General features: G+C 40.5%; 1 non-coding gene and 1 pseudogene across 1 annotated transcript; one reads left to right on the top strand and one right to left on the bottom strand.

The window, feature by feature from the left end:
* Positions 1 to 5,328: 5,328 nt before the first annotated feature.
* On the top strand, positions 5,329 to 7,589 carry LOC116537537 (annotated as a pseudogene).
* A 6,352-nt stretch (positions 7,590 to 13,941) lies between these two features.
* Positions 13,942 to 14,046, bottom strand: LOC116537555. Its single transcript, XR_004263189.1, has one exon. It is a non-coding gene; the product is annotated as a U6 spliceosomal RNA (small nuclear RNA).
* Positions 14,047 to 23,040: the final 8,994 nt, after the last annotated feature.

The raw sequence follows: 23,040 nt of genomic DNA, 5'->3' as shown, positions 1-23,040 counted from the left end.
CACATCAAAAGAAAGAGCAAATGGCATCAGATAAAGTCAGAAATGGAGACTGCAGAGAGACCCTGCAGAGGTTTGTAGGACACAGAAAGGAATTCCATATTTAAGATAGAGAACGTTGGACTTCGAGATTTTAGAGGTTTTGATAATGATAAGGTCCAGAGAAGGTTGAGGGGAAAAACCTCCGTTGCTAATCTTGATTTTATATACCTACATCACAGGGTTTTGGTATTATATTTTTAAAAATCTCTATTTCATCCACATAGTTACAGCCATTGATTATGACTCGGTTCATAAAGAAATATGAATAAGATACAAATATCTAAGATCATACAAAATATAAACAAAATGAAAAGGAGGAATTCAGGCAACTGTTTGCCTTAGTTTTCTCTAATGGTGGTGATTTTGATATTTTTGATTCAAAACATACTACATTTTATATCTGTTGAACAGAGCTCACCTTTTTTTTTTTTTTTTTTTTTTTTTCTCTTCTAACAAATGCTGCTGGGGGCAGTGGCTTTTGCCTATAATCCCAGCACTTTGGGAGGCTGAAGTGGGCGATCATCTGAGGTCAAGATTTCGACACCAGCTTGGTCAACATGGTGAAACTTTATATCTACTAAAAATACAAAAATTAGCCAGGTGTGGTGGTGGGCACCTGTAATCCCAGCTACTTGGGAGGCTGAGGTAGGAGAACTGCTTGAACCCAGGAGGCAGAGGTTGCACTGAGCCAAGATCATGCCACTGCACTCCCGCATGGGCAACAGAATGAGATTCTGTCTAAAAAAAAAAAAAAAAAAAAAAAAAAAAAAATGAGGCAAAACATTACTAAAGTTAGAATGTAATATAATTGGAATTTTAAAAGTTATTATTTTTCAATTTACTAACTGGTTGTTAGCAAACCAAAATCCTACAGGCACATGGGCAGAAATAACATGTTCGGTTTCTTAAATCCAAGACTTAAAAAATTACAAAAGCAGTTAGGTCAAATCAATGATGTGTAATCCCTTGAATGAGCTTTGATAGTAACAGGAATCTCCAAACAAATCAAATCGTGAGCAATTAGGCAGCATAGTTTGTAAAATCTTTACCTCGCAAAACTGTAAGGTAAAGATTATACAAATAATAAACAGATCTGTTTTGGAGTTCAGATTAATTTTCTGAGTTAAAAAAATAACATGCAGCATGCTATAATAAAAGACACTAATATTTTTGCACCAAATATTACAATCACACTAAATGGTGTAAAGCGTATAAGAAGCCCCACATCAGTTGGATTGTTTTTTTTGTTTTGAGGCAGAGTCTTACTCTGTCACCCAAGCTGGAGTGCACAATCACTGCTCACTGCAGCCTCGACCTCCTGTCTCAGGTGATCCTCTCAACTCAGCCTCCCAAATAGCTCGGACTACAGGCATGCCACCATGCCTGGCTAATTTTATTATTTTTTATAGAGATGAGGTTTCCACATGTTGCCCAGGCAGGTTTTGAACTCTTGGGCTCAAGTGATTCGCCCACCTCTGCCTCAGAAAGTGCTGGGATTACAGGCGTGAGCCACCATGCCTGGCATCAGGTCAGCTTTTGCCACCAGAGAGGATGCTGCAATTTGCAAAAAAGTTTTCAGTTTTCAAAAGTTTTGGGAATTCATAACTGTGGATATAAAATTGTGGAGCTGTAGATTTTTGTTGCATTCAGATAGTTAAAATATTATTCTTAGTTTAAATCAAAACTCATAATCCTAATGATTAGAAACAGTTACAATTTGGAAATAGTTAGATTTCCATTTGTGGGCCCTAATAAATGAATGCATACAATATTATTAACTTTTGTGCAGTCTTGTGCAAATGCTATTAATTTTTTTTTGTTTTTTTTTTTTGAGATGGAGTCTCACTCTATTGCCCAGGCTGGAATGCAATGGTGTGATCTTGGCTCACTGCAAACTTCGCCTCCCTCCTGCTACAGCCTCTGGAGTAGCTGGGATTGCAGGTGTGCACCACCATGCCTGGCTAATTTTTGTGTTTTTAGTAGAGACAGGGTTTCACCATGTTGGCCAGGCTGGTCTCACACTCCTGACCTCGTGATCTACCCACCTTGGCCTCCCAAAGTGCTGGGATTAAGGTGTGAACCACCGTGCCCAGCCTGCTATTAAGTTGACTTTTTATGATTTTCCCTGTATTTTTCCCCTTAAGAATAGTGAAAAGTTAAAAAAAAAATTTTTGCCATCATATTTTAAAGCAGTACTTCACCAGACTTTTAATTTCCAAATGTTTGAATGTCTTTAGCCAAGATGTTAAGAGTGTTTATTTCAGAACTCACTACCTGTTGTAGCATGATTTTAGACTGCTTTGATCCATTGCAATCTGAAATCATGCCACATGACATTTTCAGGAAGGGTCATTCACATGAGTAGTTTGTGGCCACTTGTGAGGCAGAGGCTGTTCATTAACTAGCCAACATCCCTCCTGCGTTTCTTATTCATAAAATCCTATTTTATTTTGGGTTTGGCACCCAAAACTGTTTTGCATGACACTGTTTTAACCAGTGAGATGTAAGCAGAAACCACTGGTTGGGCTTCCAATAAAGCATTTATAGGGTGTTGACTCAGTGGCTGCCACCTTGTGCTGCTTACCTTTGCCCCTCTTCAGGCATGGAAGATCGTCACCACGCCTGGGTGGAGTCCAGTGCTCTACTGTGTTAGCCAAAGGGAGCTCTTTAGTGCTAAGGGTAGCTGAACAGAAAGAAGCAAGCTGGGTTCTGTGGCGCCTTCACAGCAGCGACTGAGGGCCTGCCTCTACACCTGCTTTTTACATGAGAGAGAAAGAAATCAGCGATTTTGTTTAAACCTTTGTTATTTTTATTTTATCCTACTTTATTTTTGAGACAGGGTCGCGTTCTGTTGCCCAGGCTGGAGTGCAGTGGTGCACGATATCGGCTCCCTGTAACCTCCACCTTCTAGATTTAAGCGATTCTTGTGCTTCAGCTTCCTGAGTAACTGAGATTACAGGCGCGTGCCACCAAGCCCAGCTATAATTTTTGTATTTTTAGTAGAGACAGGGTTTCACCATGTTGGCCTGGCTGGTCTTAAACTCCTGGCCTCAAGTGATCTGCCTTCCTTGGCCTCCCAAACTGCTGGATTACAGGTGTGAGTCACCGCACCCAGCCTATTTATTTTAGATTTAGGGGGTATATGTTCATGTTTGTTACATGGGCATGTTGCATAATAATGGAGATTGGGCTTCTAGTGTACCCATCACCCAAACAGTGAACATTGTACCAGTAGGTAAATTTTCAACCTCACCACATCCCAGCCTCCTGTCTTTTTGGAGTTCCCAGTGTCTATTATGCCGTCTTTATGTCCATGCATATCCATTGTTTAGCTCCACTTGTAAGTAAGAATATGCGATATATGATTTTCTGAGTTTGTTCACTTAGGATAAGGCCTCCAGCTCCATGGATGTTGCTGCAAAGGAGGACATGATTTTGTTTTTTTATGGCTGCATAGTATTCCATGTAAATCTCTGTTTTATGGGGCCTATTCACAACTAAATGCACTTTCTAGTAAAATTAGTGTGAGTAATCTTCAAAGTATTTTATCTGTAAAAATCAGCTACTTTTAAGCTGCAGAGTAGTATTAGACTGAAAGTGAAAACAAGCGGCCCTTTTGGGTTGCAAGAAATCTTCTATGTCTTTATCTGGGTTGCAGTTACATATAGATGAAATACGTGTATATGTATCACATATGTACGTATATATGTAAAAAGATTGAACTGTACATCAAGATTAGTACACCAAAGATATTTTGTTAAATGTATGTTATCCCTTAATTAAAGAAAGCTATTTTTTATTGTTATTTTATTTATTTAGTTTTGAGACAGGTTCTCGTTCTGTCACCCAGATTGGGGTACAGTGGCACGATCTCAGCTCACTGCACCCTCCGCCTCCTGGGCTCAAGTGATCCTCCTGTTTTAGCCTCTCTGGGTAGCTGGAACCACAGGCACGTGCCACCACACCCCACTACTTTTTGTATTTTTGGTAGAGATGGGGTCTCACTATATTGCCCTGGCTGGTCTTGAACTCCTGGCTTAAACTGATCTGCTAGCCTCAGCCTCTCAAAGTGTGGGATTATAGGCATGAGTCACCATGCCTGGCCAAAAGCTATTTTAAAAATTAATTAATTAATTTGGAGACAGTGTCTTACTCTGTTACCCAGGCTGGAGTGCAGTGGTGCAACCGTAGCTCACTGCTGCCTGGAACTATTGGGCTTAAGGGATCCTCCTGCCTCAGCCTCCTAGGTAGTTGGAACACAGACAAACACCACTATGCTTGGCTAATTTTTAAAGTTTTTGTAGAGACAGGGTCTTGCTTTGTTGCACAGGCTGGTCTTGAACACCGGGGCTCAGGTGATCCTCCTGCATTGGCCTCCTGGAACACTAAGATTACATGTGGGAGCCACCGTGCCTAGCTGAAAAAACCTATTTTAATATATTACAGACAGTAGTGGTGTCTGATAATTTGAATATCGACATTGTTTAAAAAGCTGGATAGATATCATTCTTTTAAAACAATTTTCAATATATATATATATATATTTTGAGTTGGAGTCTCCCTCTGTTGCCCAGGCTTGAGTGCAAAGGCACAATCTTTGCTCCCTGCAACTTTTGCCTCCTGGGTTCAAGCAATTTTCCTGCCTTGGCCTTCTGAGTAGCTGGGATTATGTGTGCCGCCACACCCAGCTAATTTTGCATTTTTAGTAGAGATGGGGTTTTACCATGTTGGCCAGGCTGGCCTCAAACTCCTGACCTCAAGTAATCTGCCCACCTCGACCTCCCAAACTGCTGGGATTACAGTTGTGTGACACCGCACCTGGCCCTCAATATCGTTTCATTTTAAGTGCCCCTATTATGTGGAATACCTGAAACAGCAGCCCGTTTCTCCCACAAAAAAATGTTGCTCTTATATTTATATATGTTTTCCTGTAATCATGTTGTAGACACTCAGTGGTATAAAGTTGCATATTCCATCAGTGTTCACTCTCTCAATATTCATACACACACACACACACACACACACACACACACACACACACACACATATTTGTTTGTTTTTTTTTTTCTTTGAGACAGAATCTTGCTATGCTGTGCAAGCTGGCCTCAAACTCCTGGTCTCAAGTAATGGTCCCACCTCAGCCTTCCAAGTAGGTGGGACTACCACGCCTGGCTCCATGTTCTTGTTTTCTGGCTGTGTCTATGCCTTCATCAGCAGTACCATCTTACTTCATTTATGAGCCCTATATCTTGAGTGACCTCAGCCGTTATTCAAGTTTCTGATTTGTAGATGGCTTTTCAGAATTCTAGGCTCTGTGGTAACTGAACTGTAGTAGACCTAGTGGACATGAAGTAGTTAAACAGCAAAACTCTAGGTTGAGTTTTCTTGTAATATGATACAGAAGTATTACAGTAAAAGCACCAGGGGGAATTTTTCATCTAGTATTCAATGGAAGTTATGCATTTGGCTCTTTAAAGAACAAAACTATATAGAACTTTTCCCAGCTATTCCTACCCCAACCCCATGCCCCAGTGCAGGGTAGAGGTGAGAAAACTCATACATTGGCAGAAACCATACTGTTTAAAATTTCAACATTGCACAGAGTTATGAGGTGAAAGAAAACTGGAATAGCTATAGCAATAGAAACACAGTTGGCAAAGCCTTTCACTTAAAGTATAAACCTTGAGCAATTACAGAAAGGGAGACAGAATTTTCTGTAAGAGATCATTAAAGCTTCCATATAAGAAAGGCCATTTACTGTTATGGAATATGAATCATTATTGGAGCAAAAAGAGAGTCAGCAAATAATTCAAGCCCAGGATGACAAAGGAAGAGGAGCTCAATAGGATCAAATCATACATAATTTTCCTAGCTATGTCTACCTAAAGGTTCTTATAATTCCTTAGTACAGGGAGTGGTGAGAGGGGGCTGACATTAGTAACAGAATCCACACAGGTGCTTTATTGTATTCTTGATATTTAGCCAGTTATTATTAACAAATCCTATTGTCTTTGTACTATGGTGCATTAAAATAACATGTTGAGCATTGTTTTTTAGCTATCTTTTGAAACTGAATAGCCTTCAACTGACAATTGCAATAGAAATTCAGGTGCTTAGAGTAGGTGTTGCAGAGAAGCAGCACCCATTTTCTGTCTGGCTGGATTGATACCTTACAGGGCTTCACACTGGGAGCATGGTGGCTTTACATTGTCAGTAAAGTTAGCTGGTAAAAGACAGGCAGTTTTTGCAAAGCTGGATTGCCAGTGTGATGATTCACGTCAACTCTTTTTATTTATTTATTTATTGAGACCGAGTCTCCCTGTGTTGCCCAGGCTGGAGTGCAGTGGTGCGAACACAGCTCACTGCAACCTCTGCCTCCTGGGTTCAAGTGATTCTCCTGCCTCAGCCTCCTGAGTAGCTGGGATTACTGGCATGAGCTACCAGGCCTGGCTAGTTTTTGTATTTTTAGTAGAGACGGGGTTTCACCGTGTTGGCCAAGCTGGTCTTGAACGCCTGACCTCAAATGATCCGCCTGCCTCGGCCTCCCAAAGTGCTGAGATTACAGGCTACAGCCCCATGCCCAGCCACTTCAACTCTTTAATCATTAAAAAAAGCAGTATTGGGCCGCGCCATTTTAACGTTTTGTCAGAGGCGTCTGTGCCGGGAGGAGGCCCTGCTGATTTCTGTGTGCGCTCGTGTCGGGAGGGTGAAGGTGTTCATCGGAAACCTGCCCCAGGAGGCCTCAGAGCAGAAGTGCTCTATTTCCGAGCAGTATGGGAAAGTGCTGGAATGTGACATCATTAAGAATTATGGCTTTGTGCACGTAGAAGACAAAACTGCAGCGGGAGATGCCAGGCGCAACCTGCACCATTGCACGCTTCATGGGATGAACATCAACGCGGAAGCCAGCAAGAATAAGAGCAAAACCTCGACAAAGTTGCATGTGGGCAACATCAGCCCCTCCTGAACCAAGAAGGAGCTTCGAGCCAAGTTTCAGGAGTATGGTCCGGTCACCAAATGTGACATCGTGAAAGATTATGCTTTCGTGCACATAGAGTGGGCAGAGGATGCAGTGGAGGCCGTCAGGGGCCTTGATAACACAGAGTTTCAAGGTGGGATGTGTGGGCTGAAATTGCGAGCTGCAGTTGTGCACGAGAATACACCCTTCGTGGTACCCCATCTCCAGGACGTTCTTGGCTCTGTGCGTTCAGTCCCTCGGGAACCGTGGACCTTAGTTTACCTTGCTCAGTTCAGACCTTTTCTTCTTTTCCTTTCCCTTCCTCTCCTGCCCATTTTCCTGTTCTTCTGTCCTTGAATACTTCTGTAGCTTCCCATTCATGTTCTGTTCTCCCAGCAGGCCTCATTGTGTGCCGAAATTGTGGTGGGGGCTGTGCTGTCTCTTCCCTGCCTCCTGCCTCCTGCAGCTGTTGGATTTGGGAATGACCTTGGTGACAGTCTCACTGCGCCTGGGTCTCTTTTTGGTCCAAAAGCTAGACCTATAGAGTTGGATCACTTTTTTCTTTCTAGTGAAGTAAATGGTTTTTCAACTTGAAAAAAAGCAATATTTAATGTATCTGTGATATAAATACATAGATTTATAGCCAGTCAACTATTATCTAATGTTAAATCAAGCTTTCAGCTTTTTATATGGATAAAAATAATTATAATCTAAGTGACCTTTATTAATTTATTGTGTATGATTCTCTTTTATTCATTTTTTTTCTTAGATGGTAAAAGTAATATAAAAGTAATATAGACTCATTACTGGCCATTTGGAAAATGTGTAGCAGAGAGTATCCCAACCACTTGTAGTCCCGTTTCTCTGGATTGCTTTACAGTGTCTTTTCCTGTACTTCTTTTTCTGTTGGCAAACTTTCAGAATAAAGGATGCCAAGTCAGCAATCCCTATTATATAACTGAACAAGTATATAATAGCACTCACAAAAATAACTCAGACAGGAGTGATTACATAATTAACACGATTGCACCTTACTTTGATAAAGGGCAGAGATTTTGCAAGAAGCATTAGAAAACTGTCTCCCCTCCATAGTTATAAATGTTTTATAAAATCATAGCAGAAGTATAGCCTACTTAAAATAAGACGTTAAGATTGCTTTTTTGCTTTGGATCATTTATCAAGTGATATGGTTTGACTGTGTCACCAACCAAATCTCTTCTTGAATTGTAGCTCCCACAATTCCCACTCATGGGAGGAACCCGGTGGGAGGTAATTGAATCATGTGGGCGGGTCTTTCCCTGTGCTATTCTGCCATAGTGAATGAGTCTCATGAGATCTGATGGTTTTACAAGGGGGAGTTTTCCCACACAAGCTGTCTCTTGTTTGCTGTCTCTTGTTGCCTTTCACCTTCCACCATGATTGTGAGACCTCCTCAGCCATGTGGAACTATGAGTCCGTTAAACTTCTTTTTCTTTATAAATTACTTAGTCTCGGGTATATCTTTATCAGGAGTGTGAAAAATGAACGAATACACCAAGATTATCTGAGTTGAATGAATAGTGTTATGGGGGGTAAATATTGAACTGGGGGTAGTGTTGGAGCATGAAACACTTGGAAAACAGGGAAAGGTAGCCCATGGGCAAAAAGGAAGATGTGGGAATCCCAGGGAATGAGGGAGAGGAGGCATTAAAAGAGGAGAAGTGGAACATAAAATAATATTGGAGGGTGCCATAGGTACTGTGATCATACAACTTACAGTAAAATCTAGGACATTTTCAAGAGTGTAAATGGCATGATTAATAATTGTAGTGGCTGGGCGTGTGGCTCATGCCTGTAATCTCAGCACTCTGGGAGTCCAAGGTGGGCGGATCACTTAAGGTCAGGAGTTTGAGACCAACCTGGCCAACATGGTGAAACTGCCTCTACTAATAATGCAAAAATTAGCCAGGCATGGTGGTGTGCGCCTGTAGTCTCAGCTACTCTGGAGGCTGAGGCAGGAGAATCTCTTGAACCTGGGAGACAGAGGTTGCAGTGAGCCGAGATTGCACCACTGCAATCCAGCCTGATTGACAAGAGCGAGACTCTGTCTAAAGAAAAAAAACAAATAATAATTGTACTGAGTTAACAGTTTGGAAAATTGGAAAACACACTCACTTGACATGTATATGATTGCTTTAAATACCGGGAAAATCAGGAAATATGATCACTTTAGATACACTTAAAAAAAAAAACCTATTGCCCCGGTGGCAGCCATTCATTTGCTACCTTTACCATGTACATGATCACCTTTGACTTGCTGTCGTTGGCCTCATTGCTTCTCACTAGCAAAAGGAAATGCTGGTTGGATACTATTTATCTTCACTGGGAGTTCCTTAAAGAGATTTCTTATCCAGGAGTTAGTGTAAAATGTCAATGAGGCCATGATCAGGTTTCAGACATCCTGAGAGTGAGTTAGCCTCACTCTATTTTAGGGTCCAGGCTTCACTCTCAGCACTGCTGATAAAGATCTGCGTTAAGCGTGCTTTATTTTGAGGGAATTTTAAGCCAGAAGCTGACATGCTGGACTATATGTCTTGGCAATTGCAATATATCTCTCTATTGCAATATATTCAGCGTCATCATAGAAGTCTTAAATGTAACTTTCACTAGCAGATATCTTAAACTTTGTGCATTGTCAACTCAGTTTTGCTGTGTCTGTTGTACATATTTGGAAAACCAATGCATCAAACCTCAATTTGCAAACCATAATTTGAGGGAGTATTTACAAGAGGCAGGCCGAATTCTTTTCTTGTTTGAGCCAATCCTGAAGCAATGTTTCTGGGCCGGCTTTCACCCTGGGGAGTTTGTGTAGTGGCTGAGCTGTTTGTTCAGAGCAGCAACTCTTTAGGTTTGGGACTCTTAGCTGAATATGATGCTGGGAATTTGCTGTTGGCAAAAGAACCCCTACAAAAAAGCCTTCTACGTTCTAAGGCTTCCCAAGCCAGCATGTGGCACCTGGCACCATCAGAGCAGATTTATTGTCGCCAAAGCTCTCCCTACCCTCCCTATCTCCAGAGTCACTATCAAAACGGGATACAGACCAGCTGGACTCCCTACTTCAAGATGTCTGGAAGAGCCAGGTACGTGGTAGGAAGGGATGGAACCTCAGGAGAATACAGATGGTGCTTATAGACCTTTGCTCTTACTAGAAGGAGGGGATGCTTCGTGGTTTCTCTTTGGCAGAGACTGGAATAGGGTTGCCCATCAAATTATAGAGATACAGTCAGGTTGCCTGCCTTCTTGAGAGTACTTTGTGATGGGATTTCTCAAACTAGAGACCCTGAAGTTTATGAGCTCTCTGTGAGTGATTTTTTAAATTTTTTTGACCAGGTTTTGCTGTATTGCTGTCTGGAGTACAGCAGCGCAATTACAGCTTGCTATTGTCTCAAACTTCTGTGCTCAAGCAGTCCTCCCATCTCAGCCTTCTGAGTAGCTGGGACTACAGGTATGCACCAGGACACCACCACAATTTCATTTTATTTTTTTGTAGAGATGAGGTTTTACTATGTTGCCCAGGCTGATCTTAAACTCCTGGATTTAAGCAATCGTCCTGCTTCAGCCTCCCAAAGTGCTTGGATTACAGGCATGAGCTACCCAACCTGGCCTGCTCTGTGAGAATTTTACATTTTCATTTCAATGTAATTTAAAGAACAATATAAGCAGACCCTGGATCATCTAGGTAGCCTCTGTAGCCAAGAGTTACCCTGCAATTTTAGTCTTGTGTTTGTGTTTGTAATTGAGTTAGCAGTGAGCAATTCTATTTTAATCAAAGAGCTAATGAGAAAAGAACTAAAGCCGATTTAATGTGTAAATGATACATTTATACCAAGGGAAGGCCACATATCACAACAAGCTGTATAAACAAATGGCTTCTAGTAATTTGAATGAAAAAAAGTGATGGGAAATTGTCATCTCACAGGACCTGTTAATAACCTGACCATAATGCTATCAAATTCATCCTACAACTGGTGATAAGAAAACAATATGGCATATCACATAAAATTAATACTTTTAACTTATCAGTTTTCTTGCTAGGCTTATATTTAATTTATAGATTAGCAGGTTTTACAGTTATGGAAGGCTATAAGCATACGTCTTTTATACCTTGTATATTTGTTCAAGGTATAAAAGTATATTTGTACACCAGGATGGTCTCAGGGGCCAGATTTCCTGGATATCAATCTTAGCAACATCACCTGCTAGCTGAATAAACTTGGGAATGTTACTCAACCTCTTTGCATCCAGATTTCATCATTGGAATGAACGTAATTATAATTATTGTGGATAGTAATTGAATACATGTAAATTATTAGAACAGTGCCTGGGAATGCTGAGTATTTCTATAGTAAAAATGATTTAGCTCAGTAACTTACCTTATTTACTTATTTTGTTTTCTACTTTTTAATGTTTGTGAATACATAGTAGGTTTATATATTTATGGGGTACATGAGATGTTTTGATACAGGCATGTAATGCATAATAATCGCATGATGGATAATGGGGTATCCATCCCCTCAAGCATTTATCCTTTGTGTTACAAATAATCCAATTATACTATTTTAGTTATTTTAAAATATATAATTAAATAATTAATGATTATAGCCACCCTGTTGTGCCATCAAATACTAGGTCTTATCCATTTTTACATGTTTTTTGTACCCATTAACCATTCCCACCTGTCCCCAACCTCCACTATCCTTCCCAGCCTCTGGTAACTATCCTTGTATTCTCCATCTCCCTGAGTTCCATTGTTTTGATTTTTAGATCTGACAAATAAATGAAAACTTGAAATATTTGTCTTTCTGTCCCTGGCTTATTTCACTTAACATTCCATCTATGTTGTTGCCAATGACCGGATCTCATGCTTTTTTTATGGCTGAATAATGCTCCATTGTGTATATGTACCATATTTTCTTTATCCATTTGTCTGTTGCTGGATACTTGGCTTGCTTCCAAATCTTGGCTATTCTGAACAGTGCTGCATCAAACGTGGGAGTGCAGGTATCTCTTTGATAGACTGACTTCCTTTCTTTTGGATATGTACCCAGCAATGGGATTGCTGGATCATATGGTAGCTCTATTTTAAGTTTTTGAGAAACCTCCAAACTGTTCTCCATAATGGCTGTACTAGTTTACATTCCCACCAACAGTGTATGAAGCTTCCTTTTTTAGCTCAGTAATTTAAATGAAGGTCCAAACATATGATAAGGCTGCTCTATTGGGTAAATTAAGGTATATGAAATAATCAGTAACATTTACGTAGTACATCAATTTTATGAAATACTTTTTCATATATGTTGTTCATTTAATTCTCTACATCTACCCTGAAAGGTAGATAATATTTTTATTATTTTAAAGCTTGGATAATTGAAGAGATATCCCCTGAAACAACACAGGTTTACCACCAGCATCGGTGTTTTTTTGTTCTCCTCATGGAGAATTAATGAATATTTTCAAATTTCTTTTGGGTTGACAGGAACCCCAGAACTAATTTTGTATTATAGCATACATTAGTACTTTTATAGGACTTATTGGTCTGAATATCTACATTATATTTTCTCTCCTGGTCTTAATTTTCTATGGTGATTTATATTTTCACTGATTCTGAAATTTTGTGCATACTATTTTATTGTTTAGAATTTTAATAATCTGCTTCATGTACGTTTTGGAAAATTGTGAGCCATAAATAAGTAGACTGACCCATAGTCACTTAAATAATAATGTCCAGATATTTACCTGAAGTCTTTTGGCTTTATAGGGAAGTCACATTTATTGAACATTTAGCATGACCTGGTATTTTATATGCATTATGTCATGCAATACACACATTAGCTGGTCTGAGGTAGGTCAGTTATTACTGTTTTCCTCATTTTCAGATGAAGAAATTAAACTTATAAAAGTTATAACATTTTTTTCTCAGGGTTAATAACTGTTGTTCTAATTTTTGGCCCCCTAGATTATTCTTAAAAGCATCTGTTGGGCGTGGTGGCTTACACCTGCTATCCCAGCACCTTGGAAGGCTTAGGCCGTTGAGCTCAGGACTTCGAGACCAGCCTTGACAGCATAGAGAGACATAATCTCTACTAAAAATACAAAAGTTAGCCAGGTGTGGTCACGTGCCTATAGTCCCAGCTACTTGCGGGGCTGAGGCAGGAGGATTGCTTGAACCTGGGAGGCTGAGGTTGCAGTATGCCAAGATGGTGCGACCGCACTGCACTCCAGCCTGGGCAACAGAGCGAGACCCTGTCTCAAAAAAAAATTATTGTTAAAAGCATGAACTTTCTCCTTTAAATCGAGCCCTGCTGTTAAGGCTTTAAGGCCAGATCTTTGTAAAAGACCCCACTGCTCATTCCCAACCCATCAAGTGGGTCTTTCCTCTTATATCTTTGCCAAGAGCAAAAATTACTATTCTCCTTGATCCTGGCAAGCTCCCCTGTTTCTTCATTTGGGCCAGTGTTATGGTTTTTACAGGATGTGAACACTGTTACTCAGATTTGCCTCTGCCTACACATTCCCTGGCCGCTCCAGGTCTGTAATAGGAGTCCTTCCCCAATTGCTAGCCAGTGGAGAAGGCAGTTGCCTCCAGCTACAGGCTGGATTAAAGCAGTGCAGAAAATCTGGCTTCGGCTCTTCCCTTATGACCTCCTATGTCATAGAGCGGCATAGGATGTACCATTAAGTACCACCCAGAGACTAGAATAAGGGATTCTTGAATCTCAATTCCCCTGCCATCATTTTATACTAGACCTAGACTTTACAGTGTTTCCCAGTTAGCGATGCTTCCCAGACTTAATCATTAGATCACACGTTTTGCCATATCCTATTACCCTTTCTAGTATTTACTTAAGTTTTCTTTAAATTAGTGATATTTTGCTTTGAATACACACTTTAAAGGATTACTTTATATTGCTGGGAGGACAGTAGCACTATTTGCGTGTCATCCTTGTGCAGGGGCCGTGCTAACCTCTGTATTGTTCCAGTTCTAGTATATGCGCTGCCAAAACGAGCTCAACAATGTCACTATTAATGGAAGATAATCTTAAAACTAAATATAATCGTAAAACAATACTATTAAATTCTTTTCCAGAAACAGGTATTGGAAATTAGGAAGCCTGCAATTTACTTCTAACAATTACATAAACTATTGCATAAACTATAGGATGGTATGAAAACAATATAATTTTCTGTGCCATAATTTCCCCCATTTTTAAATGGTTTTATTTTAAATGTAATTTAATTTAATTTTTTTTCTGTTGCCCAAGCTGGAGTGCAGTCTGTGATCTCAGCTCACTGCAACCTCTGCCTCCCTGATTCCAGTGATCCTTGTGCCTCAGCCTCCTGGGTAGCTGGGATTACAGGTGCTGCCATCATACCTTGCTGATTTTTCTATTTTTAGTAGAGATGCGGTTTCACCATCTTGGCCAGAGTGGTCTTGAACTCCTGACCTCAAGTGATCAACCCACCTCGGCCTCCCAAAGTGTTGGGATTATAGGCATGAATCACTGTGCCTGGCCTTTAAAATGGTTTGAAACTATTTGCTATGTATATTAAAGTCCATTATCTGTGAGAAAAAAGAGATTTTCCATGCCAGTTGAGGGAAGTAACTGGAGAGTATAGGGCATTAGATTATGGCATGAAGGAGCTAATAGAGGTTAGAAACTGCAAGTAAAGAGAATGAGTGGTATGATACTGAGTTGAAACTAGAAGGCATCAAGTTTGACAAAATTTCTCCTTTTGGACATGACTAGAAAATTTGGTGAGCCCTATTGGCAGATGTGGAGTCTTAAGATAAGTGAAGAAAAACAAAAACATGGTAAGATCTTAATATAAGGGGCTTAGAAACTTGTGAGGGGGAAAAATGATCACAAGGGTAGGGCAATTAAGAGTGGAAATAAAAGAATGATAAATGTTCCTAGTGCTAAGAATTTCAGGACCTGATTTCTAAACTATGTCCTACTTCTGATGATCATTTCAGAGTAATCCGTTGACTTTGGAACCATACATGCCATCCTGCAAGATTCCTTTCCTTTTTTTTTTTTGAGATTGAGTCTCTCCCTCTGTCGCCCAGGCTGGAATGCAGTGGTACAATCTCGGCTCACTGAAACCTCTGCCTCCCATGTTCAAGCAATTCTCCTGCCTCAGCCTCCTGAGTAACTAGGTTACAGCTGGGTGCCAAGAACGCCCAGCCAATTTTTGTATTTTTAGTAGAGATGGGATTTCACCATGTTAGTCAGGATAATTTCAAACTCCTGACCTTGTGATCTGCCTGCCTCGGCCTCCCAAAATGCTGGGATTACAGGTGTGAACCACCATGCCTGGCCAATTCTTTTACTTTTTTATGGGTTTGTAAAGTACTGCATGGGGCCAGGCACAGTGGCTCACACCTATAATCCCAGCACTTTGGGAGGCTGAGGCAGGTGGATCGCTTGAGGTCAAGAGTTTGAAACCAGCCTGGCCAACATGGTCAAACCCCATCTTTACTGAAAAAATACAAAAATTAGCCAAGTGTGGTGGCGGGCTCCTGTAATCTCAGCTACTCAGGAGGCTGAGGCAGTAGAATCAGTTGAATACAGGAGGCAGAGGTTGCAGTGAGCTGAGATCATGCCACTGCACTGCCACCTGGGGGAGAGAGAATGTTTTTGTCTCTCAAAAAAAAAAAAAAAAAAAGGACTGCATGGGTTACTTAGGTGGTAGCTATACTCGTGGGTATTTTTGGTTACTGGATGAGCAAAGAAGTGATCAGCAGTCTTTTAGGAAAAGTATACGGATGATGGAACCATTGTAACAATGAGTTTATTATTCAAGAAAATTCAAATAAATCATCTATTGTCCAAATATAGGTATTATGTGATGACAGACCTGATCCACTGAGAATGATGATCAGAAACATTCTTTCCATTTTTCAGCTGCTAAAAGTGAAGAGTATAGCTTGACTTAGGGATGAGGCAAGTTGTGATTTATTTTGGAAGAAATATATGGAGCAAAAATAAAAATTTATGGTTAGATATTATAGTAATTCTATTAATTGGGCTGAGAATAAGGAGTGTTTATAAACAATTAGAAAAAAAAGCCTGCAAAGGTGACAGAGTGGTAACAGAAAAACGACGGAAAGGGTCTTTAAATAATCTGAGCAATATTTTGGGTGTGAATAGTTGTGGTAATAATAATGTGGTAAGAATAGGAATAACAGACCATCAACCTTGAACTCTTTATTACAGAAAAATGCTGCTGTAAATATATTCAGTAGTTGCATACATCCATTAAGTGTGGATCTGGGGAACAGTTAAGTATTTTTTACCTTAGGATTAAATAACTTCCTAAGGTATCAAATGGGAGTTCAAAAACTTTTGTGTGGTTAACATTTTTAAAAAATTATATAGAAAAGGAAGAGTAAAAAAACAAAATAAACTTTGGCTGGGCATAGTAGCACATGTCTGTAATCCCAGCAGTTTTGGGAGGATTGCTTGAGCCCAGGAGTTGGAGACCAGCCTGTACAAGATGGTGAGACTCTGTCTTTACAAAAAGAAAAAGAAAAAAAATAGCCAGGCATATTGACATGTACCTGTAGTCCTAGCTACTTGGGAAGCTGAGGCGGGAGGGTCACTTGAGCCCAGGAATTAGAAGCTGCAGTGAGCTATGATTACAGCACTGCACTCCAGCCTAGGTGACAGACCAAAACGTTGTGTCTAAATACATACACACACACATACACACACACATACATACATACATACATACATCATATATACATTTCTTTTCTTTTTCTTCTCCAAAGCAACAAAAAGCCGATTTCCCCCCATCAATTTAGGTCTCATAGCTTTAAATGTACTTGTAAAAAATAATAATAATAATAAAAAATAAAAAAAAATAAATGTACTTGTAAGATTACCTTATTTTGGAGAGGCAAAGAATCTCTGGGGCATGGGACTTTAAAAAATATCTGCTTCCTAAGACTAAAAGATGCAATAAGAGTTTAGCAATTCTGGCTGATTGAGTTTAATTTTAAATTTTAAAATTTAAAAGATGGTTGAATCTTCCTGGCAGTATTCATCTGTCATGATTGGACTTTACAATTTCCACCTGGAGGCGCAGTCTCAGACCTTGAAGGTACATTGATGTTGAATAGGCTCCCAGTCACGTATCATTATAGCAAGTTTGACTTGGTGAGAGTCAGCTTTCTCAAAAATATAGGGATAAACATGGAGGCTTCTCTTCTCTGAAAGTTCTCCAGCCATTCAGTGGTACCGTCTTGGATGTATCTGATTCAAAGATAAAGGATTAAACTAGTCAGGATAACTGGGATCAGGACAGAGAAGAAGATCACTGCTGTCTTGCTGGGGACAGACACAATTTTGCTCTTTTGTGAGTATGTTAGAAAGTGACCTATGAATTTTTTTTTTTTTTTGTCCCTGAAAACTTCTGGATATTCTTAAGGATCAACTGTGCTTTCACTTAAGGAGTCTTTTGAGACTTATTTAAGTATTTATTTTTGAGACAGACTTTCGCTCTTGTCATCAAGGCTGGAGTGAAGTTGGCACGATCTCAGCTCACTGCAACCTCTGTGTTCTGGGTTCAAGCAATTCTCCTGTCTCAGCCCCCCAGTAGCTGGGATTACAGGCACACGTCACCACACCTAGCTAATTTTTGTATTTTTAGTAGAGGCAGAGTTTTACCATATTGGTCAGGTCTTGAACTCCTGACCTCAAATGATCCACCTGCCTCAGCCTCCCAAAGTGCTGAAAGTGTGAGCCATTGCCCAGCTGGGGCATATTTATTTGATCAAATTTAACATATATACTAAAAACTATGCAAATTGCAAGTGTATAGTTTGATGAAATTTTACAAAATAAGTAGGACGTAGGTCAAGAAACAGAAGAGCATGAGATTCACAGAAACTCCATTTGTGCTCTCTCATCCAGTTACTTCTCCACAAAAGTAACTACTCTCCTGACTTCTAGTACCATACCTTGGCTTTGTCTATGTTTAAATCTTACATAAATGAATCATCCAATGTGTACTTGCATGTTTAGTTTCTTCTACTTAGCATGATGTTGGTGAGATTCATTCCTATTGTTACACAGTTGTAGCTTACTCATTGCTCTACAATATTACACTGTTTGAATATAGTACAATTTATTTATTCGTTCTACTTTTGGCAGACAGTTGGACATCATTTTGATCTTTTGCTGGGCAGACTTGGCCCAGACAACTGGCTTCTGGCCTTTAAAGGAAATCTCTAAAGGCTGACTTTGATGTGATGTTGTTGAGGAAGGCTAATACCACCAAATCAAGAGACTTACATGAAGAGTACCTTGTTATCTAAAAAGGAGTTTGGATTAGCATTAGACTTTTCTCCTGATGGCATGCGCCTTTAGTTTCAGCTACTCAGGAGGCTGAGGTGGGAAGGTCGCCTGAGCCCAGCAGGTCTAGGCTATTGTGAGTCATGAATGTGCCGCTTTACTCCAGCCTGGGTGACAGAGTGAGACCTTGTCAAAAAGAAAAAAAAAAAGAAAAAGAAAAAGACAAAGAAAAAAAAATTGCTAAGACTTCTTTGACTAAGAGACAGTGAAGACATTCATATACTGGAATTCTGTTGAAGTCTTCCAAGCATAACCAAATATTCGACATTCCACACGAGTCTAAAGGTATTTCTATCTATTTTTTTTTTTTTAGAGTTGGGGCCTTGCTTTGTTCCCCAGGCTGGACTTCAGTGGTGTGATCATAGTTTATTGCCACATGGAACTCCTGGGCTCAAAGGATCCTCCCATCTCAGTCTCCTGAGTAGTTGGGACTACAGGTGTGGGCCACTGCATCTAGCTAATTTTTTTAAAAAATGTTTTTTAGAGATAGGGTCTTGCCATCTTGCCCAGGCTGATCTCGAACTCCTTGGCTCAAGTGATCCTCCTGATGTGGCCTCCCCAAGTGCTGGGATTATAGTTGTGAGCCACTGTAGCTGGCTTCTTTCTTTTCTTAAATGAGATTATATGTGCCCTGGAATTTTATAAATTGTAGGGCCCATTAAACATCACCACTTCCCTGAAAAACTCAGAGATTATCACTGTTCTTTCCCTAAAAGAATATCAAGATCTTTTCTAGAGATGATAAAGGCCTAGCAACTCTTTATATATATTTTTGTCTTTATAGTTAGCACCCAAGAGCCTGAGCTTTCAATATAAAAGCCTCCATGGGGAGGGTTAGTTTCAGCACTGTGTAAAAGCTCCTTTTAACACAGCTGTTGTGGCGTAGTGGTTGATCATGGAGGAGCACGTGAATACGAGTTAGGAGAGCTATAACTGTAGAACATAAATGGGTATATCACTGTCACACTGGCAGCAATATCCTCAACCATAATGACAATAGAAGAGCCTCTGTAGGACTCTGAGAATATTATTGAACAGAAACTGAGTTGCTACAAGAAGCATAGGCAGTTGAATACTGATTAGTCTCTCCCTTTCTTTCCATATTTGGCACTTGCAAGCAGGATTAAACTCTTCTTTTTATTAAGCCCTTAGATTATTGAACAATCTGTAAGTGAGAAACCCTAAAATGGGATTATTGGCCCTCCCTCCCTCCCTTCCTTCATCATGGAGGGCATGTGTGTGTGTGTTAGGAGAACTGTAACTATGGATATAGTTCCACAGTTCCTTCCTCCCCTCCTCCCCTCCTCCCCTCCTCCCTTCCTCCCTTCCTTCCCTTCCTTCCCTTCCTTATTTTCTTCCTTCACATTAGACCACTTTTCCCATTGATTTTCCTCTCTTGGAAAAGGAGAAGCAGTGAAGGTGTCGTCTCTGAGGGCTAAGGAGGCAACTGGCATAGTAGGCAGATAAATTACAGCCAGAGGGTTTCTGTGAATAAATAAACATATTGAGGATAATGGGAGTCAAATTTCTCACTATGGGAAAAGGGATTTATAAATATGGAAGGAGAAAGGCTAAGGAGAAGCCTGAGGTGCTGGACTGAAATGGAAATTATTGATATGTAGATGGATTGTTTAGTATATATGCACTGAGTGATATAGAAATAGACACAGATGTATGTGTAAGCATGTGTATGTCTATGTGTACACTCACATATCTATCTCCTAGCTCTGTTGTCTGAGAGAAACAATGGCAACCCAGGAGAAATAATCCTATGAAGTGTCTAGATCTTTATTTACAAATATCCATATCTGCTGAAAGGAACCAGTACTTGGAAATGATTGGTTCCAGGACTGAGGCAGAGAAAGTACAAGATGATTTTGTACCACTTTTGCTCATGAGAGTAAGGAAATGCTTAAAGAACGATGAAGGCTCGTCCAAGGACAGAGAAGCCAGCTTAAAGGGCTCCCAACCTGTCAAATCTAGACCGATGTGAGCACCAGAGTAATGATAGTCACAGATTACAACTCCTTGAATAAAGTAGGAATCCACAGACACATACAGATATAAATAAATAAGTAAGCAGGGAGAATGGAAAGTTATTCCTAGCAGTAGCATGTCAAATTTATTATAAATTTGAAATTAGTTTGAAAAAGTTCATCTATGCAGTACAAGCAGATAGTGTTCATAACACAAACATCGATCCAAAATTGTATAGTTTTGAAAAGACAACAATGTGAATGTCGGCATGATTCCAAAAAACCATGAGCTGGGTGTGGTGACTCACACCTGTAATTCAAGCACTTTGGAAGGCTGTGGCAGGAGGATCATTTGAGCTCAGGAGTTTGAGACCAGCCTGGGCAGCATCTTGAGATCTTGTCTCTACAAAAAAAAAAAAAAAAAAAAAATTAGTGGGATGTGCTGGTATATACATATAGTCCAAACTACTCAGGAGGCTGAGATGGCAGGATTGCTTGAGCCTGGAAGGCAGCAGTGAGCTATGATCACACCATTGCACTCTAGCCTGGCAAGCAGAGTGAAACCCTGTCTCAAAAAAAAAAAAAAAAAAAATCCACACATGAGCATTTTTGCCCTTTAAACCAAGAGTTCTCAGCAGAGATTCTTTCTTTCTGCTCCACTGTCTGCTAGCACTAGTACCCAGCTTCAGCAAACACCATTCATAGCAAGAGAAATTCGGGGCTACCCATGGGGCGAGAAGGTAAAATAAACACTGGGATACTTACTCATTAGAAAAGAAGTTATTGGAGTTTGGGTTGGGCGTGGTGGCTTAAGCCTGTAATCCCAGTACTTTGGGAGGCTGAGGCAGGCGGATTGCTTGATCTCAGGAGTTCAAGACCAGCCTGGCATGGTGAAACCCTGTCTCTACCAAACAAACAACAAAGAGATCATCTGGGCATGTGGCACATGCCGGTAGTCCCAGCTCTGCAGGGAGCCAAGGTGGAAGAATCGCTTGAACCTGGGAGGTGGAAGTTGCAGTGAGCTGAGATCATGCCACTGCCCTCCAGCCTGGGTGACAGAGTGAGGCCCTGTATCAAAAAAAAAAAAAAAAAAAAAAGAAGTTATTGGAGTTTGGACTTAAAAAGGAGGAGGAGAGACAGGAGAGAGAGGGATAGAGAGAGATGAAAAAAGCAGCTTATTTCTTGTGTGTACCCTGAGGGCAAATACACAGGTGATATTGGTTACAAGTATAGGTTGGAGTCACTTGGAGCAACGTGACAGAAAACTACTCTTTTCCCATCAGCTGAGGCTGAATAGGTAGAAGGGGACAAGAGAAGAGCTGAGCCTTAAAGTACTCATGGCCAGCAGGCTGTGGCATCACCTGGCAGATTACCGCCACATGGTGTGTATTAATAAATGCTTTCAAGATCTAGACCCTGTTTCCAGACCCAGCTTCATTTCTTAGCACTCCCTCTACTCTAGGTTGTAGCCATACTGAATTACGTGCAGTGCTAGAATGGTATATATACCTTTCACCTCCCGTCAGGATGTGACATCCTGTCTAACTCTTCTCAGTATCTGAAATCCTCCACCTGAACCCTAGCCAGGTAGCAGGGACTTACTGAATGAAGAGCCCCTATATGGCTGAGTGTGTTTTTGAGTAATACCTGCTCTGGATTCCTTATTGCCAGATGCCAGTGCACGCCGATCAAACCCATGAACTGTTGACTGAGAGCATGTAATCACAAAACCTGCTTGCCAGACTATCAGCTTTCATGGAACCTTGAACCTCTTAGCAGCACTCATTGTATTTGTAACTTTTTTTTTTTTTGAGACAGAGTTTCACTCTTGTTGCCCAGGCTGCAGTGCAGTGGCATGATCTCAGCTCACTGCAAACTCTGCCTCCCAGGTTCAAGCAATTCTTCTGCCCTAGCCTTCCAAGTAGCTGGGATTACAGGCACCTGCCCCATGCCTGGCTAATTTTTGTATTTTTAGTAGAAACGGGTCTCACCATGTTGGCCAGGCTAGTCTCAAACTCCTGATCTCAGGTGCTCCTCCCACCTTGGCCTCCCAAAGTGCTGGGATTATAGGTGAGCAAGCCACTGCACCCAGCCAGCACTTGTGTGTACTGAATGTCTGACTTTGCTTTTGATCTTGTGAGGGCATTGACTCTCTGTCTTGTTTACTACTCTGGTTTTAGTCACAGCCCAATACCTGGAACATGACAGATATTCAGCATATGTTTTGATGAAATTTCCTTGCACCTAGAGTGGGGTCTGTTTTTCTACTATCTGTCCCCACAGTTGGGTGGTTTAGCTCCAGATCTCAACCTCTCCTAGCATGCCCTGTCTCCTGGAGAAACTGAGACTTGCCTGGCTGTGTTCTGTGGTCGGATAGTTACAAAGATGGCAATGGAGATCAGATTTTTGTGACCTGCACCATTAACTATAATTTAAAAATCATATACTGCTGACAAGGGACCCTTGAATTCTCGTTAAGGTTGGAAAGGATGTTTGGCAAGAGACTCAACTTGATCAAGAGGATTTTTAAATGAATAATTAAGAAAGAGAGAGAAAAATAAATAATTAGTAATATCTAATTAGTATCTAGTGCCAGGTACTGTTCTAAGTGCTTTGTAGGCATTAACCCATTTGTCCCTGCAGTAACCACATGACTTAGAAATTATTA

Source organism: Sapajus apella, unplaced genomic scaffold (genome assembly GCF_009761245.1).
Source record: "Sapajus apella isolate SASKATOON/1434 unplaced genomic scaffold, GSC_monkey_1.0 scaffold111, whole genome shotgun sequence".
NCBI classification, from domain to species: Eukaryota; Metazoa; Chordata; class Mammalia; order Primates; family Cebidae; genus Sapajus; species Sapajus apella.
The sequence above is the reverse complement of the archived record's forward strand: the minus strand, read 5'-3'. Positions and strand labels throughout refer to the sequence as shown.